The sequence below is a fragment of the Corvus cornix genome, chromosome 1 (genome assembly GCF_000738735.6).
Source record: "Corvus cornix cornix isolate S_Up_H32 chromosome 1, ASM73873v5, whole genome shotgun sequence".
Classification (NCBI taxonomy): domain Eukaryota; kingdom Metazoa; phylum Chordata; class Aves; order Passeriformes; family Corvidae; genus Corvus; species Corvus cornix.
In genome coordinates, this window is record NC_046332.1 from 29,245,267 (window position 1) to 29,260,502 (window position 15,236).

A 15,236-nucleotide genomic window follows, 5' to 3' on the forward strand; every position below is an offset into this window, starting at 1 on the left:
ATGCAGAATACCAACTCTGACTGGTGAACATGCCTTCATTAAGCTTTTTTATTTTTAACATTTGCATCCAAGCAACTAGTTTTCACTGGCCTTGTAAGAAGATTTTCTTTTCCCAAAGGCCACCTTCCCCAGAGGAAGACAAAAGTCTCCTGCCTGGCTTCTTGCTGGCCTCTATGGAAGCAGTAAACGAAACTATCCATGTATTAAAATTCAGATGTCCAAAGTAAGCAGGCATATTCATTTATGCCCACCCTGCTCTTCAACACTGATGAAAAACAACTAATAGGATATTTATTGCCTTAATCTAAACAGTTCTTAGGGATCCATACTGAAACAACAGGGTGAAGTTAAAATGGGCTTGCTAAGTGCTGCTAGGATCCTTGAGAAGTAAAGCTATTCTAAGTAGTCATGATTTTAGCAGAAATGCATCTTTTCCTCTTGTTTCATTGCTTTGGATGCTTCCTTTTTATTGTATTTAAGAAATCAAAAGCTAAGAACTGCCTGGAAATGCAAACTTCTTATAAAGGGACACTGAATTGAGGGGCAACATTCACCATGGAAACCAAAGTTGCGGAATAATCACAAGATCATCAGAACTGAGAGCACCCTGCCTGTAGTGTCTGCATGTTTAAGGACCCATTGTCTCCTCTCCCTCCTTCTGCTCTTTCCTCCTTATTCAAGGACACTGATTCCAAGAAGAACTCTTCTCCTTCCCTCTTGTTCCTTGCCTGCATGCTGGTTGCAAGAACCTTGTGTCTTCTGCTGACCTACACAACACCTGAGCAGGATGGTGGTACAAGTGTGCGTGTATCTGAGTGTGTGTTTTCCTCACAAAGTCTGTCTCTATCTCTGTAATTTACAAATAAATCATTACTGCATACAAATACAGTTTGGCCAGTTATATATTTTGGGCTAAAACTCTGGCTAACATTTGTGGCTTCAACACGAGTTTATATAAACATCTGCATGTAAATTGGGCAAACATCACCAGTTACAGAACTTGTATTAGGACTATTACAGAACCATGTAGAGCTATTCTACCATTATTTTGACTTCTTTCTAAAACATAAATTGTTAATTCAGGGATGTAAAAACTATTGTTAAGAAGGAGTACCTTACAACATATGCAACATATTCCAAATGTAGCAAAGTCAAAACTGACCTGAGTCCCTCTGACTGCAAAGAATCATAGAATCATTTATGTTGGAAAATGCCTCTAAGCACAATTTATTGTGTTGCATTGTTCCAAGTACTGAAATTAAATGTGATTAACTATATTGATAACAGCATTATATTAGTAAGTGGTGTAACATGACGTTCTGGCAGGAGATACTGCCAATTCACATGAGCTGTTCCATTTGTAGACAAATTATTTGCACTGGAAACCCCCTCACCCTGAAGTAAAGATCTGGAAAGAGTTTAAGTTAAACCTTATATACCCCTTTTAATTGTCTTATCTTTCAGGTTCTCCTAATGACTCACTGCTAAATGGAGCTACTTTTGGCTGGTGAAATCAGGTTGACAAGAACATCTTTAAAATACACCATTTCCACAAAAAAAACCCCCGCTTGAAATATTCTGCCTCCTCCAAAAGTCCTTGCTAAAAATGTAACTTCTGAAAAAAATCAAAACCTTTTATCTGCCTGAAAACCAACAATAATTTGTCTTGAAGTCTAAAATACACTCTCTATTTCTAGTTTTTCAGGGAATGTTACATCTTCAACCTAAGTTAAAGGATTTTGAGATGCAAATTAAATATTCTCTTCAAATAAGAATTCATTTTTCATGGAAAAAACGTTAGTGGAAAACTTCAGTCTACTCTGCCATGGACCTTAGAGGACCCGAGTTAATGCAGATTCTACTAGAAGGGAGAGAGGCATATTCCAAGTGTTTCCTTAGTTATTTGGCACTCGGTTTGCAGCCGGGTTGGCACGAATTATTGTCTTCAAAACTTTCAGAATTTTTAAAACTACAAACTTGCCCTTAGAAAACACCTTCGCTTGAGTCAGTGGGACAGGTTTTATGGGACAAGAGCACGTCAGTGAGGCACCGGAATATTCAATTTGCTAGTCCACTGTTTTTCTACTGCAAAAAGTAATGGTAAAATATGATCCTAAAAGAGTAATATTTTCCTATATGCAGAACAAGATAACCTTCATGTTATCAGCTCTGCACAGCTCACTTCCAAGGCCTTGGAAACACATATAAACAAATCCACTTATCTGTGTTTGATTAGGAGGCTTGGTGTACCTCATCCTGTTCAGTTCTACAAAAAAAAGTCTCGCAATGCAAACAATTAAAAATGCATCATTACAGATTCTTAATTGGATTTTAATTCACTACTGCTTTTGAGTAGAGATACAACTTCCACATCCTCTGAGAGCCGATTACTCAGAAAGTTATCCTTACAATGGTGCAGGGTCTCTGCCTTCATTTATGCTGCTCTTCAATGAATGGAAGTTCCCCAGCAAGACCCTTCAGTTTCCTTGACACCCCCTCTGTGAGGCTAAGGAATAAGATGGGTCCAAAATCTTTAATCTCAGTTTCAATCAGACAGAGACTTCCTGGTGCTTTTGCATGGATTAGGTCATGAACAGTGCAATCAGTTATGTTTCTACATCAGGTTTAACTTAAACTGACTAAATCTGCATTTTTCAACACAAGAAATGAAACCCTACATATGTATTACTCCCTCCTTACATGTAGAACTATATGTTCATATATACTTACACTGCAAATTAACAAACGGTGGAGAGGGAATCAGGGCAGACCACTATGCTCTTTACTCCTCCATTTATCCACCATTTACCCATCTACAAAATCATGAGAGTATATCATTCATCAATGAACAGAAATGGGAGGAAAAGAGATATCTATTTGAAGCAATACATTCATCCTGTGGTCTGAAGAAACCACAAGCAAAGCTTGTAGACAGATGCTCTTTAGTGCAGTTATTTCTGCTACTTGTTTCACCATTGTCTTTTAGCCCACCACAAGATAAGAGAGGTGGGGGCAGAGATATCTCACAAGGAACCAAACATACCTCATTCATTTCAGCAGCAGTGAACTTAAGTCTTCAAGAGCTGGCAGACCATGAGACTGTAAACTATTATTGCCCTAAATCTCATTTACTACTTAATCCATTCACAGAAATACATCTGCCTTTTTGTACTTCTGACACTGACTTTTGACTTCTTTTCTTGATTTCACGAAAGATGAGAATCTAGTTTAGAGAAAATCAACATTTAATTTTCACTCTTGTACTCTTGGGTGTAACAGTTCCCTTTTGATCTGTACAATTACTGAAGCTCAAATATGGGGACCAGAGCTCTTAGAACAACCCCCAGAAATCCAATAAATTTTTACTCATGCATCAGAATAATTCACGTATTCTAAAAAGAAAAGCGAAACTAAGCTGAAAACTACTGTTGAAAACCACAAAGTTGCAACTAAGAAAATAGAAGAGCATGTTAAATTAGTCGAAGCGTTCCAGAGGGATTTCACCATTCTCCCAATTGTGACACTACCCACGTTTCACTACATGCAGTTAGAATCTGTTCTACTGGTGTATGTTAAGAAATCTATTATCCTGGTAGCAGTGCATTTCTTTTATAACTGTCATTTACAGTCATCATAAGCCTTCAGTATCAAGAAAGACAGAAAATTAAATCAGATATCACATAAATGCTAGAGCAGAGTAAGAGAGACACCAAACTATTGCAGGGGGACACAGGAATCATTTTTAACAACCAGCCGGAACAGCACTGCCTTCTTCTTCAACAAGTACTTGGTGGGCCTGAAGGCAGTCACCAGCCACAAACTCAATTATCTTCTGTAGCTGCAGGGAAGCGAAAACCAGCGGCGCAGCTCCTGAGGTAGCCGGGCCATCCAGGGATTTCTCTCTGACAGCGTCTGTCAGCCTCGGCACGAAGCTACACGAGGCACGGCGGGAGTGCCAACACAACGACTCCCAGTCACCAGCACTTTCGGGCACCACCTTTGGGAAACATTCCGCGTGTGGGAGGAGTCACGACAGTCGCAGCCTCGGCTCTGAGCTGTCGCTCCCCACGCCGGCTCCGGCCCCACGGCGGAGTTGGCTCCCTCGCCGTGCGGGCGTTCGCGCCGCAGCCGGCGCTGCGGGGGCTGCACCAGCCTGCTGCCGGCCCCGCCGCTCCCAGCCACCTTCCCTGCCCCCCTGCCAGCCTGGCAGCGAGCTGAGGGAGGGTCGAGGGCAGCCCGTGTCCCCCCCGCCCCTGCCACCCTGCCGGGCCGCCGCTCCCCTCGGGGACAGGGCGCGTTCCGTGCCGGCTGCCCGGAGCCCGCCCAGCCCCGCCGGGCCCCGTGCCTCCGGACACGGCTCAGGAAGCGCGGCTTGCGACAGAGGAAGCTCCCTTGGGACACCGGGGCTCTGCAGGGAACGGCGGCCGCGGGTGCCTCCCCGGCGGCGGCTCCGCGGGGAGCACGGGCCGGCTGCGCACGGACCTCGCCGTCCCCTGCCCCCGGCTGGGCCCCGGTGCCGCCCCGACTCACCTGCCGCCGCCTCCCGCAGGCGCCGGCCCTCGGGCTGGCCGGGCCGGTGCTCCCCGGGCTGGAAGCGAGACCGCGGAAAGGCTGAACCCACTTTGCTAACTTTGTTTTGAGCACGGGTGACATAATCGGGCGAGGCGGGCTGGGCCCCAGGGGCGGGACGGCCGGCCCGGCCTCTCTCCTTCCCTCCCTCTCTACCTGCAGCCGGAGCGCGGTTGCCCCGCCCGGTCTCACCTCGCCTTGGGCTGGAGCGACTTGCCCGAGGCGAGATCAGAGAGCCAGGGGAAGGTGAGGAGGGTGAGCCTTCGCTGGTCCCTCTTGCAGCCAGGACTACATGCGTGATGGCTTTCCAGGGTAAGGGTACAGGAAACCTAAACGGCACAGGGCAGGAGGGTATGGAAGAGCACCAGAACGCTCATCCACACCAAGGTCCTAAGGTGGTGACCAGTCCAAATGGAGCTGCTAAGATCATCCCCACCTTGTCATTTCAAACTCTCCAAGTTCTGTTTGCAGAAGGTGGCAGTGGGAGACAGAATTGGTTCACATTCGATTCAAGGATTTCACTTAGCCCAAAGTAAATTTTGAAAAATACCTGTTTTTCTGAGATCAGGTTTTCCAAGTAGTCCCAAAAGAAGAGAAAAAACTTCGATATAATTCTCATCACTGTAAGGTCTCCGAACTTCAGAAGAGCTTCTAGGGCATGGTGCCCAAGGAAGGCTTCACCTCCTTCTTGATCAGGTAATTTGGTCGCAGACATTTCTGTGACATCAACTGCACTGGTCTGTTCTTGTGTCCTTACCCATGCTCTCCTCGGGTTCAACAGCTGTCCCAAGGTAAAGCTCCATGCTTCTTTTCACAATGTACAAGCCCTCCTACTTACCTTCCCAAGCCATCTTTCCTGAACAGCCTGTAACCCTTCAGGCTTATCTCCATAAAGTAAGCTACAATCCCAGAGCTCTGGTAAATAGCAAATCTGGCAGCTACAAGGGGGAATGTGAGGAAGACCACAGAGAAGGTAGTCTGCCAAATACAGGCACATACATAAGCCTGATGAAACTACTTACAAAGCACTACAAGTAATCATTTAATACAGTCTTTACGCATCGAATAGATTACGTGCTTTTAACTAGGAAGGCTTCTGCAAAGTGAAATATTACTTCACTCATTACAATGATTGACTGTAGGCCTGAACAAGGCAAGCTTGAGTGTGGATTTACCATACAGTAAGGTGCTACTTAACAGTTACTACTCACATTAATTCTCTGTAAAAAAGGTAAATATTTGAAATTTGCTTGCCACAACAGCTGCCTGATATGTACTGAGGGTGAAAATAGGCACACAGGTACTTATAATGAAATCCTCAGCATGCTGAATAGCTATAATACTCTGCACATGCTGATTTGACTCAGCCTAACTTTTCTATTTAACCTTTTGCTAAGTGAGTAAAATAGTGGGTAAGAAGACAGAATTACTTTTCTTTTAAAGGTGTGGGCAACCTTACAAGATTTTTTCAGAGAAATGAAGGCACGCTATCGTCCACAAGGTACTAGACATAATTCAAAAGCTTGTGAAGAAACTGAAGACAGCATATAGAAAGTTTCAGAAGTGCAGAGAATTTGTGACATGCATGGGGAGAAAAGCTCACTGAAACAGCGATTGCAGACTTACTGGTAACTTTCATGTTATTAAGGCCCCAGGGAATATATCTTAAAATTGAGGATTGCTTAGGTATCTTGTTGCAACCAGTCATTCCATTTTCTTCCTTACCATCCAGTATGAGGCAGTTTTAGACTTTTCAGTTTCTGTAAGAAAGTTTTGGGGCCTATGAAGCAATAGTAGAAGCACTGGTCAATGAAATTTTCTAGGTCTTGTCTGGACAGCTAATGCTGTTCTTGTATATATCTGTGAATACTTTGGACTATAGCCTTACAGTGCCAGCTAGAAAAGGGCTACTGCTCTCTGTTTTTATTCTCTCTCATAGCAAAAGGTTATGGATTGTATTGCACTGCTGTGATTTCTTTCAGCAGTTTCTGATCATACACCTTCATGTGCATTCCATTGCCTGGCTGGCGATGGTGGAGACAAAGACCCCAATGGACTTGAGCAGCCACAATTTGTTCTTCATGAACAGGCAGAATCAAATTCATTACTCTATCTCTCTCCTGAAGTAAGTGGATTGAAAAGCAGTAAACTCATATACTCTGATGTCAGAGTCTGTGATGCTAACTGCAACGAGACAAAACAGCCCAAGAACAAATGTGCATAGGCATGAATCTACTTCTTAACACAGATTGCACTGCAACACAAATTACAGTGCTAAATGGAACACTTGAAAGAATTAAACCCTTTTATATGGTCTAAAATTGTCCTCTATGAAATCCAGATACAAACTCACTTGGTTTTCTTCAAGGACTAAAAGCAGGAGATTTTGAAAAATACTGGTGTGCAAAACATATTGTCTGGAGCTAGGATCCTTCTGACTGCTATGTTTAATGTACAGTGAGTTAGAAACTGGATGACAGTTTCTACCACTGGGTTATACAAATGCCAGAACTACAAACAGAAACATGTGGTAGGCAGAAGACAGCTTGCAGCTCTTAAATCAGGAAATGCCAAGTGCAATATAAAAATAAAACCACCACCCTTTAAATAAAACAGGCTGTATTTCACAGTTTATTTAGGGTGATGTGTGTTTATTTCAGTCTGCAAAGCCATCATACTGCTGGGATGCAAGGGGCATTTTCTTCTGCATTTAGGCTGTCAGTAGCAGGCCTATTTTATCTTTTCACTCTAATGCAGCTTTTAATTGCCTGTGAAATTGCACCACCCTGAGGGAATTTCATACTAACATGCAAAATTGTGTTTTCCATCTTTATGCTCAAGGATCAGAGGAAAAGTTACAGAACTGGAGTCATAAACATACTGCAAGAAATTTTCAGATTTACAGTAAACTTTACCAGAAATTTACAGTAAAATGGAAATTGTATTAAGTGACTGGAAACTGGAGGTATTCCAGCTTGACCAGCTCTAGAGTCATCTTGCTTGACAGAGTAAAGGAGATACATGTTTGACTTCATGCTCATGTCACCTGCAGTGCAGTATGAGTTTGATTGGGCTATGCTGAAAAAGTAAATGCAAGACTTTTCTAAAAATCAAAGTTTAATTATGGAATTCATCTGCCTGGCATCTATTCCAACCAACCCCTTGCTCACAGCAGAATCAGGTTGTCCAGGGCCTTGTCCAACTGGATTTTGAAAATTTCCAAAGATGAAGACTCCACAACCTCCATTGACAATCTGTTCTAGTGCTTGGCGTTGCACACAGTAAAAACATTGTTTTGTTATATTTAGGTGAAGTTTCCTGTATTTCAATTTGTGTCCATTGCCTCTCGTCCTTCCACTTTGCAGTACTCAGAAGAGATTAGCTTTGTCTTCTTTGTACCCTCCAACCAAGTATTTATACACATTGATAAAACTCCCTCTCAGGCCTTCTTTCCTTGAGGCTAAACAGTCACAGTTCTCTCAGTACCTTCTCAAATGTTTCAATGCGTTAATCATTTTAGGAACCGACTTCTGGATTCACTCCAGTACATACATGTCTTGTACTGGGAAACCCAGAACTGCATACAACACTCCAGGTGTGGTTGAGTGCTCAGTAGAAGGGAAGGATCATCTTCCTCAATCCTGCCAGAAACACTCCTCCACTCCAAGGGAACTTGCAATGGCACTGGCCAGCTCCCTCCATCAGGGATGCATCCCATCAGGTTCCATAGAGTTAGAATCACAGAATATTTCAAGTTGCAAGGGATGCATAATGATCAACAAGTCCAAATCCCTGCTCCCCACAGGACTACCTAAAATTAAACCATACAACTAAGAGCATCATCCAGATGCTCCTTGAACTCTGACAGGTTTGGTGCCACGACCAGTTTCCTTGGGGAGCCTGTTCCATGGATCGACCACCTTCTCAATGAAGAACCCTTGCCTAATGTTTAATCTGAACTTACCTGGTGCAGCTTCATTGCACTTCCTTGTGTCCTATTGCTGGTCACCAGAGGGAGGACATCAGCCCCTCCCCTCCACTGCTTGCCATCAGGAAGCTGTAGACTGTGATGAGGTCACCCCTCAGCCTTCTCTTCTCTGTTAAACAAACCAAGGCAACCTCAGCCACTTCCTCCTAAGTCTTGCTTTGAGACCTGTCACCATTTTTGTCACCCTCCTCTGGACATACTCCAATAGCTTTATATCCTTCATTTATTGTGGTGCCCAAAACTGCCCCCGGCACTCGAGGTGAGGCCGCCCCAGTGCAGAGCAGGGAGGGACAATCCCCTCCCTTGCCTGGCTGGCGATGCTGTGCCTGATGCCCCCCAGGACACAGTTGGCCCTCCTGGCTGCCAGGGCACTGCCACTGCTGGCTCATATTCAACTTGCCAGGGTCGCCCATGTCCCTTTCCACAGCGCTGTTCTCCAGTCTCTTGTCCTCCAATTTGTGTGGATAACCAGGATTACTGTGCCCCACATGGAGAATCCAGCACTTGGTCTCATTAAATTCCATACAGTTGGTGACGGCTCAGCTCTCCAGCTCTCTCTGCAGGAGCTCTTTACCCTCGAGGGAGTCCACAGCTCCTCCTAATTTATTGTCATTGACAAACTTACTTACTGTACATTTGATTCCTGTGTCCAGATCATTTATAAAAACATTGAAGAGCACTGGCTGTAAAATTGAGCCGTTGGGAATCCCAGCGGTGATTGGCTGCCAGCCTGATGTAACCCCATTTACCCAACAGATTATGGATTTGTCTAGCTTTGTGCCGGGCAGCTGATTCAGAGTAGTATCAAAAGCCTGGTAAAATCCCAAAACACCACATTTACTGGCTTCCCTTGGTCAATTAGGTTCGTGACCTTATAATGAAATGAAATTAAGTTGGTTAAGCCAGACTTTCCCTTTGTGAACCTGTGCTCACTATAATCAATGACTGCATTGTCTCTCAAAAAAACCTTCTCCGTAATTTTACCAGGCACTGGTAAGTAAGACTGGCAGGATCTTAATTACCAGGGTCTTCCTTCTTACCCTTCCTGAAACTTTGCCAGCTTCCAGGTGATTGGGACCTCTCCAGACTCCCAAGACCATTGAAGAAAAATAAGGCAGAGAGGTCCCATGATAACACTGGCCAGCCCCATCAGTATCCTGGGATGAATCCCATCAGGCTCCATAGATTTACGTGCATCCAGCTTGAACAGCTACTCTTGAACAAGTTCCAGCACAGCTGGGAGTTCATCATCCCCTCGGTCCTGGTCTTCCAACACAGGGCTCCTGGGATCCTAGGGCCCATCATCGGTGTTAAAGACAGAGGCAAAGAAGGCATTAAATGCTTTGTCTATGTCCCTATGTGTGGAGTGCCTCACCCTGTCAATCAACAGACCAGTGTTCTCTCTGATTCTCTGTTTGCTGTTAATTTATTTTAAAAAGCCTTTTTTGTCCTTCACAGTGCTGGTCAGCTTGAACTCCAGTCAAGCTTTGACTGCATGAGTTTTCTCCCTGCAGTGCCAAACAGGATCTCTCTAGTCCTTCTGCATTGCCTGTTCGTGCTTCCAGTGTCTGTACCCTTTCCTTTTGCCTAAATTCTGTAAGAAGATTCCTGCTCAGCCAAGGCAGCCCTTTGCACTGCTTGCTTGACTTCCCTTCCTTTGGAAATGCCTGCTCCTGTTCTCTTAAGAGATGGCTCTTAAAAAGTGACCAGCATTCATAAGCCCCAATACCTTCAGAAGCAGATCCCCAGGGGTCCACACTAGCTACTCCTTCAGCAGCCCAAAATCTGCTCTTCCCATATCCAGGGACAAAGTTTTCCTGGTGTTTTTTTCTCCAAACACCAACTATTTGAAACACAACTACTTCATGGTCACGATCAAGACAGCCACCAGTCACCACTTCACCCCTGAAACCCTCTCTGGTAACAAACAGCAAAGCTGGGAGGGCACTTATCCTCAGTGCCTCCCTTAGTACCTGCCCCAAGAAGTTATCTTCCATGCACTTCAGCAATTTCCTGGACCTGTTTGTGTCCGCTGTATGATATTAACCAGTTGATGCCTGGGAAGTTAAAACCTTCCAAAATGACAAGGACAGCTGAACTAGAGATATCCCTCAATTCCTTGTTGAATAATTCATTGTTGTTGTTTCCTCTCCTGGCTGTTTTGCCTTTCCTCACCCTGTCTGTGCAAGCTCAGGACAGCATTGCTGTTTTCATCTTAGGCCACCTTTCTGTGCTGCCACCATTAGCGTGCTTCCTTTGGATGTCTGAGTTCAGTCAGGAGCTCCTTGTTCATCCATGAAGGCATTTTGACACTTTTGCTTGACTTTCTGGGTGAAGGGATGGACCATTCTTGGGCATAATGTATAATAAACTACCAAAAAATAACAAAAAAAGTATTTCTTTCCATATAACCCGCATTAAAAACATTTTCCTTAAGCCACATGCAGCTCAGCATTGGCACATGAATAATTAGAGCTGTTGCATAAACTGGCACTTTTTCCAGTAAGGCACCATCAGCTCCATAAGAAAGCATGAATTAACAGGTGTATTTGTGTATACCAATAGCTTACAAAGCCAGGGCATCTACACTGCTTATTTGCCCTGTCCCCCAGAAGACAGGGCAGCTTCCTAACTGCAGCTCAGCACTTTCTATCTCATGTGGCTTTAAAGGAAACCAAACGAGCTATCTAATACACAGTGACCTATTTCTTCCCCCTTAATACTGAACATACAGTCTTCGTGTATGCTCATGTCTATCATGCTCTTCCAATCCCTTTCCCTCAGGGCTAAGCAAACCCATTTCTGAAATATTAAAAACCACAACATTCCCAGGGGAGCATTAAAACCAGTTCTTCATGTTGGTATTTTTTTCCTATCACATTTTACAGCCACACTCTTCATATTTCTCAAACTGAAAAGAATTAGCATTTAATTTTTATTTTAAAAAAGAAACACCATTTGAGAATGTTTCCCTGTGAGGATGTGGAGCCAGCAATACAGTGGAAGGACTTCTCTCTCAGTCTGTGCCATGATACAGTTCTAATTTTACTCAGTATTCCACAGTTTGCTGAACCATAAACTGGTTTTAAAAACACTGCCACTAAAAATCTCGATCTTCTCTCCTAAGGGAAAGGTATCCTGGATCAAATCCAACATCAATTATATACCGCCTTACCAATTCCCCCCACGGCTGTGCTGAGGTGGTAAACTGTGTATTTTTGCCCACAAGCTGTCCATCTGTGATGAAGCATTACATAGATTCCAGCCCTGAAGTGCACTCATAACTCAAGGCTCTGTTAGACACACACCTTCCACTCAGGGATTTTCTGTTTGAATGAATAGTTACTAAAAAGAGGATTATATTGTCTTACTGAATGCAATTCTCATAGATAGACTATTAAATTCTGTTCAGTGAGGGATTTGTGCATAAAAGAAAACCTTTCAGAAACTCACCACCTTTATGAGCATGCTTGATAGAAACCTGTTTTTTACAAAGAGACAGCACAGGTTTATATTCTGAAATTTGAAAATCGGTCATATTTACCACCATAGCAGCTAAAGGTCAAAAAACATGGATATCTACTACAATACCTAATGTAATACACAACAGAAGACAGTTTCTTTCCACAAATCAATTGCTTCATGAAGCAATTTAGAGCAATAGCACAGTTTTCTGCAATTTGTTGACACAAACCATGACATTTTTGACCCTTTTGTCACATTACAGTGATCAATTAAATACAGTAAATTAATGACCACACACTTGCCGTGGAAGAGATGCACTAGAGTGGGAATATTTCAGGAAGCATGGTGGCCTGATGAGAAGCCAAAAGCCAGCCAGTTATGTTTACAGCAGATTGCAACGTTTTGCTGTCCCCATGCTCATTGCAACAGTGCTCAGAAGAGGTGCTGTAGCTGTATCTCTCATTTCTGACAGCTCTGTATCATTTGTGCACCACTGCTGTAAGTCTTCTCTCATCACAATGTGTCAAGAGACATGAAAATTTGACTGCAAGTCCCCTGACTCTCCATCCAATACTCCATCCCACTGGGAATATATAAACATTGCCAAACATCCAGGAAGATCGTCAGCATCTGAGTTTAAAAATTTTAAAGGATAGATTTAAAGCAATAATATTCTTACGTTCTCTTCCCTTCTTGCATCCACTCCCCGGCCCCAGTGCACATGCACACTCACACACCATTTCACTTATGTAACCATCTTTCTCCCATTGATTTTTTTTTACCCCCAGCTTTTCCATCTCTTGTCCTTGTCTTATCCCATTGCTTTGGGTCATATTTCTTATACTAAAAATAAAAACCAAGACAATTAAAAAATATCAGTCTGGAGCTGCTATTTAAGTCACTCTCATAAGCATGCAGTAATTAGCTGATAGAGCTTTGTCAGGGATACTGTATTGTCAACAGCTGTGTTAAAACAAAATCTGTGATGATAGTATTTGTGGCAGCCAGTCCCTTTACAGAAATAAGTCTTTTAAAAGTAATCCCCCTACTTAATACATAGACAATAACACAGAGTATGCAGTATCCAATCATCCTTTGAAAGGCTTATTTGCACCAACTGTTCTCAGTCGGGATTACTTTCTTGGACAACTTTCACCAGCTCAAAGGTAGATACTGACTGGAAAAAAAGATCACATGTACTAGCTACTTGGTCACCTCCAGGTCTGTGACCAAACACATCACTTAATATAATAAACTGTATTAGCATATTCCCACTCCAAATTAGTTTTTATCAATGATCCAGATATTTCATCTGTTTCACTTTATGGCAACATGAATGCAAGCAAAGCATGGGAACAGGAAAAGGGAGGTGAGCAGGCCATGTTGTTCCTGAAACCTGGACATGAGCCAGATGCTCACTATGTGTATTGGTTTATATATTACATTGCTTTATGAATCTAAGGGAAGAAAACTGTATCAGTGGAGAAGCTGAGTGAACATAAGAAACATTTGAAGTTGTTCTTTTCGGTGTCAGTATGATTTCATTCCATTTAAATTAACTTTGGCATTTATTGGCCACAAGACTGAAACAGGAAATGGATGTAACTGCTCTTGGCTTCAGATGGGAAACATAATGTCATTTCCACTACCTGCCTTCCTGATTTGCACAGTCTCCAGACATGGACCCAGCAGCTTCCAAATGCGGATACATTTATCCTTTCTATTTTTCTTTCATCCCTCTTTAATTGCAAAAAAAGTTTTTCTAGAAAGGAAAATACTGAAAAAAAACCACCTCAAAGACGTTCAAAGGCAATAGGCAAAATACAAATACAGAAATGAATTACATTTCTAGTTAATAAAGTCAATAGCTGAGAAGAGCACAGCTTCAGTTATTTCTAGCAGTGGAGTCACAATCTCTTTTGCAAAAGATTCTAAAAGTAGTATCAGTAAATTAATCTTCAAATGTCTGCAAATAAGTGTGCAAACAGCCAGAACCACCCGGTTTGCCATCCTCAACATGACAGCAGTATCAAACTCTAAACAGCTCAAAGCACACAAGGAAGAGAAACTCATTTTATGGTATTCCATGGAACTGATTACTGTTTGAATGGGTCCTTTGCCTATACTTACACTCTCTATTACACTGCAATTTATTTTTTTCTTTTGCTTATTGCACTACACACCAAACACTCTCCTATTTCTGTACATTCAAGTGACCCCTTTCCAATTAATATACTCAAAAGAACATGCAGCTTTCCAGGCTTGGTGTTGTTCACCTTGCCTATCTTTTGTCTATTCATTACCATAGGAATGAAATGTGACGTCTCCAACTAAATCCCCAAGTTAGGACAAATGTGGGACCAAAACTGCTGAACATGTTATGTGGCACAATTATCTGTACGAGTATGTGGAAGGAGAGTGATTACTCCTCTACTACCTTTTCTGACACAACAGGAACAGTAAGAAAAGGAGGAAGCCAAGAACAAGAAAATATGGGGATAAACCTGGCTGACATGATAAGGGAAGTAGTAATGAGAACCAAACCTGGTCAGTCATATTAATTGATAAGAGCATGTAAGAGTGTGTGAAAGTTTATTTCAGCCTGGACTTTGGAAATGGTATTGGGGGATCAGACTGGGAGGGGTGCAGGAATCAATGGAGCTGTACACACCCATAGGGTGGGGGATTAACAGGGGAAGGCAGAGTCGAGGTGAACAAAGGGGCTTAACAAAGAGGGGTGTAAGAGAGGCCAGTTGGCTTTGAAATGGGGCTGGTCAGTACAATTGTCTGGCCAAGCCCTGTGCCTGCCCAGTACAGTCTGGCCTTGCTTCTACTGTCTCATGAAATCTTTTCTTAGGCATCTGTGTATGCTCATTCTGTGTCCCCTGGGAACACGCTGCAGGGACTCTGTGCCAGCTGCTGTCAAGCCTCTGTGTGCATGTGGGGAATTTAGTGCCTCCTCCTGGGGTCAGACCTGGGGGTGGGTGCCCCTGGCCTGTGGTGGCAGTGACTGGAGTGAGTGGGGTTTCCATGCCAGCTACTGGAGCCAGCAGGGGGATTGAACGTGCAGCCACTGGGGCAGGAACAGCATCCGTTCCCCAGAACAGCTGTTGGGAGGACACGAGTGAGGTGAGCAGGGAGTTCAGCGTGGGACCATGGTCAGTGCCTGTGTGCCTGGTGCCAGCTGTGGTGAGGGCAGAGTCTGCGCCTCCCA

The 15,236-nt window shown here is 43.5% G+C and overlaps 1 protein-coding gene across 4 annotated transcripts in view; it reads right to left on the bottom strand.

Moving 5' to 3' along the window:
* CRACR2A (calcium release activated channel regulator 2A) overlaps positions 1 to 4,702 on the bottom strand; it is a 52,603-nt gene extending 47,901 nt beyond the window's left edge. For 3 of the 4 annotated variants that reach the window (XM_039560860.1, XM_039560878.1, XM_039560870.1), the window contains exon 1: positions 4,531 to 4,701. The gene's annotated coding sequence lies outside the window, so the exon portion shown is untranslated. Of the gene's footprint in view, positions 1 to 4,530 lie in introns of all 4 variants that reach the window. The other variant, XR_005603162.1, reaches the window with a different exon arrangement.
* Between the last annotated feature and the right edge of the window lie 10,534 nt (positions 4,703 to 15,236).